Source organism: Momordica charantia, assembly GCF_013281855.1.
Source record: "Momordica charantia cultivar OHB3-1 chromosome 4 unlocalized genomic scaffold, Mcharantia_2.0 BLBB01000004.1, whole genome shotgun sequence".
Taxonomy (NCBI): Eukaryota; Viridiplantae; Streptophyta; class Magnoliopsida; order Cucurbitales; family Cucurbitaceae; genus Momordica; species Momordica charantia.
This window is the reverse complement of record NW_028275162.1, coordinates 8403089-8406706: the sequence shown is the minus strand read 5'-3', so window position 1 is coordinate 8406706 and position 3618 is coordinate 8403089. Positions and strand designations below refer to the sequence as shown.

At 39.4% G+C, this 3618-nt stretch overlaps 1 pseudogene across 1 annotated transcript; it reads right to left on the bottom strand.

Moving 5' to 3' along the window:
* Positions 1-1468: 1468 nt before the first annotated feature.
* Positions 1469-3324, bottom strand: LOC111024315 (mogroside I-E synthase-like; annotated as a pseudogene). Its single transcript, XR_015790152.1, has 2 exons — positions 2449-3324; positions 1469-2373 (listed from the first exon to the last, which is right to left on the bottom strand). The product of XR_015790152.1 is annotated as a mogroside I-E synthase-like (transcript).
* Positions 3325-3618: the final 294 nt, after the last annotated feature.

Sequence of the window (3618 nt, the reverse complement as noted above, 5' to 3'; positions counted from 1 at the left end):
GTGGTCCTATTGCCTTGAGTGACGTGTGTGTCTGTATCCACTGTAGTACCTGTAAAAGAAATTTTCAATCTTTTTTTTTTTGTTTAACCAGTGACATCCATTATTGTCCAGGAAGGTACAACTTTTGAAAATGTTAAAAGGAAAAATCTTGAAAGTTGGGGAGAAACTTCCTCTAATATCATTAAATATTTAACGATCGATAAATTTTTTTAATTCTTTTTATTTTTGTATTTTTTCACTTAGTTGCCAAACATCTCGAGGGAAGTTCCTCCCTAACTTGAAATAGCCAAGTTTTTTCATATTAAAAAGAAGAATATTTAGCTCCTTAACGAGGATCAAATTTTGTGTTCACTAGAAAATTGACACCTTATAATTAAAAAAAAAAAAAGTAGTTATATTTTTGCATTTATCATTCTTAATTTTTCTATTAAAAGATATAATACTTGGCTATGAATTGTTATTTTAAGTAATCCTCGAAACAACAATTCTTTTTTTTTTTTACCGAATCACCTTGTTTCTTTTGTTTGCTTCGGTCGTGTTGGTGGAGGAACTAGATCGAATAAAAGAGGGATTTCAAAGATATCTAGTGAAATTGTAGCTGAAATTGAGATCTCATCCAAACATAAAGATATCAAATACATGAAGTTTCTTTTTCCCCTTGAACCTTACCACCATTAAAAGCATAGATTTTTTTTCTAAAAAAATAATGAATTGTCAATTTTTCAATAATGGCAAGTATGATCCAAGTATTTTGGTATTAAAAGTCACGAAAATTGTTTTAAAAACCCAGATCGAAAATCACCCAAACACCGAAAACTAAGACACAAAATTTGGGGTTTGAAGTTAATTACTTGCGGTTCCAAGGCGTTGAAAGTGTTGCTCAACATCCATGGATGGGAATCTCCAACCAGGCACGGTGGATGTGGTAGAAAATCGCGTCGACGGCACACGACTCAGTGAAGAAGGGAGCCACTACAATATCAACTTTACTGGCTTCTGCTTCTGCTTCTTGCCCTCCCATCACTCTTCTGCCTGCCACTGCCCACCACCCCCCTTTCTCTAACCCAAATCTAAGTTAATCAACCGAGACTGAGGAGGGATGGCTTCTATAAATTATTTTAGAATACTTTGTGTTTTGAATAAGCTAGAATTTGGAACGCCCTGCCTAATGGTTGGAACGACTAAAGTTTTAAATGTGAAATGTCGAGATTTCAATTTTATAAAAATATCAAAGAAAATATTAATAAAATATCGATGTCGATGTATATTATTGTAAAAGTTAGAAAATTTAAAAAATAACAAATAAATTTCTATCACTAAATAAGTTTAAAATAATTAATATTAATATTATGTATATATTCGTGATATTTTATTGATATTTTTTATATTTTGTCGATTTTCTTGTATTATGATAGAAATGTAGATTTACCCATAATATCGAATTCATGTAAATATGAATATATCGATGAAAATGTCAACGGATATTTAGAATCATGGTTGGGACTATAAAAATCTTCTTTCTCCCCTATCAAGGAGAACGAGAAGATTTTTTAATTTTATAAAGTTAACTATGTTATTTTCGAAATTTGTAAACATTTCCGACAAATGAGAGAGAAAATGAACAGTTATCATATTTTATGATCTTGAAGTTGTGCCACAAACTCATCAATGTTTTTATCGGAGGTCCCACCTTCATCCACAGCTTCCTTAGCCAACTTCATCCACTTGTTCGCATTTTCTCTCATCTCAACGCTTCTCTCTCCCTCCATCACTCCTTAATACACAGCTCTATCTCTTCTCTTCCAACCACGCCATTTTCCTTGGGACTGACCCTCACGCCCACGTTCCACACGTCGGCCACAAACTTAGCGTTGGTGGTTTGGTCCGTCCACTGCGGCATTGCCACCATGGGAACCCCAAGCTAAGAGCCTCCAAAATCGAGTTCCAACCGCAGTGCGTAACGAAACACCCCACCGACCCGTGAACCAAATCTTGGAGCTGGGGGCACCACTTCACCACCATGCCCTTCTCCTTGATCTCTTGATCATGAAGAAAGTTGGGTGGAATCTTTGAGGATTGAGATTCTTCCCTGACGACCCAGAGGAAGTTTTTGTTGGATGCTTTGAGCCCAAATGCCAGCTCCTCCATCTGCTCCTCTGCCAGATTCACTGCACTTCCAAACGAGACCTAAACCACAGAGTGAGTTTCCTTAGAGTCCAACCACTCCCTGATGTTGCGGTCGTCTGATCCGCTTGATTCTAATAGGCTGATTCCGTAATGATGATCATCCTTTAGCCGCTTGTCGGTAATTATGGATGGAACCGTGGGTCCTACTGTCTTCAGTGGCGTGTGCTTTTGGATCCACTCTATTACCTATACGTTAAAATGAAATTAATCACAAATAGACAAAAAAAAAACACATTAATAATTAATTAATATTATAATTACTTGTGGCTCCAAGGCGTTGAAAGTATTTATGAACATCCAATCAGGGTTGTTACAAAACTGGCCAGTCAATATGGTCTCGAATCCAGGGTATTGGTGGGGATTAGAAAGCAGGGAAGGGAGGTCAGAGATTTGGAGCGTTGGGAGGGCAGGCAAAGAGAACAAACTCGTTTGGTGGGTGGGAATTATGTGGAGCCAGCCACGGTGGAGGTGGTAGTAAATCGCGTTCACGGCACACGACTCAGTGAAGAAGGGAGCTCCGGGAAGTCCGAGCTCTCGAGCCAGGTCCAGAACCCAAGGGGTGATCGAGTCGTAGACAATGCAGCGAACAGGGGCAGGAGAGGCCCGATGGTGAGCCACGAGCTGGGCTAAATGGAAGGAAATGGAATTTTGGAGGCAGCTCATGAGTGGCTCCATCGGCATGGACTGTGGTGGGTCATGATAGGGCAGGTGAGGCCGGTTGTAGAGCTCGAGCTTCAGACCATTGAGACCTAGATCATGTTCGTTGTGTTGCTGGCTCGGGCTGTCGCCCACAATATTGAGCACACTAATTTTGAGGCCTTTGAGGGCGAGACGTTTGGAGAATTGGAGGATTGGGTTTATGTGGCCTTGGCCGTACGGGAAAGGCACAACTACAACATGAACTTCGACGTCAACTTTGCTGCTTAATTCGCCCTCCATTTTTCTGCTTCTTCCCCTTCGTCCATTCTTCCATTTTATAACCAAATCTCTGATTTAAAATAAATAAATAAATAAAAAACAGCGCGTGTATCGACCCAAGTTTCAACCCACGTGGCCTTATATTGGCCATTCTCTCTTTCTTTTCAATTCATTTTTCCCCCTCTTTTCAATCTCTTTTTCTTTCTCCGTTTCTCTCGTCTCTTCTCTTCAACTCTTACCCCTTTCTTTTTTTTATGCATTCCATCTACTCTCAGTTACCATTTTTTTCTCTTTTTCTCTAATTCCTCTCTTGCAGCTCTCTTGTGGAATGGAATTTTATCATGTTTTTTCTTTTCTTTTTAATAAGTCGGTCGGTCGGTTCTTTTGATATTGGAAGAGCCGACCGGCCGACTTGTCACTTCTTTATAGTGAAAAATCGACACCGACCGATTCATCTTTTAAATCAACCGACTGACATCGGTTCGATCGGTTTTGGTCAGTCGGATCGATTTT